Raw genomic sequence first — 228 nt, 5'->3', positions numbered from 1 at the left:
CGCACCGCGATGCCCGCGCGGGTAGCCGCCGGCCGGGCAAGCGCCTTTGCGCTTGCGCGCCCTCGGGAAGCCCCGCCCCCTCCGGGCTGCCGGCGCGCGGGGCCGCGCCTCCTCATGGCGGCCGCCGCAGTGTGTGGTATTTAGCGGGGGCGCGCGGCGGGCTCGAGGACGCGCGAAACGACGGCGGCGGCGGCGGCGGCGGCTAGGGGGGAGCCGGGGCGGCCGTTG

The 228-nt window shown here is 81.1% G+C and overlaps 1 protein-coding gene across 1 annotated transcript in view; it reads left to right on the top strand.

The window, feature by feature from the left end:
• SIAH1 (siah E3 ubiquitin protein ligase 1) overlaps window positions 1-228 on the top strand; it is a 27321-nt gene that overhangs the window by 314 nt on the left and 26779 nt on the right. The window lies entirely within an intron of this gene.

The sequence above is a fragment of the Ailuropoda melanoleuca genome, chromosome 12 (genome assembly GCF_002007445.2).
Source record: "Ailuropoda melanoleuca isolate Jingjing chromosome 12, ASM200744v2, whole genome shotgun sequence".
Taxonomy (NCBI): domain Eukaryota; kingdom Metazoa; phylum Chordata; class Mammalia; order Carnivora; family Ursidae; genus Ailuropoda; species Ailuropoda melanoleuca.
This window is presented reverse-complemented; position numbering and strand designations above follow the sequence as displayed.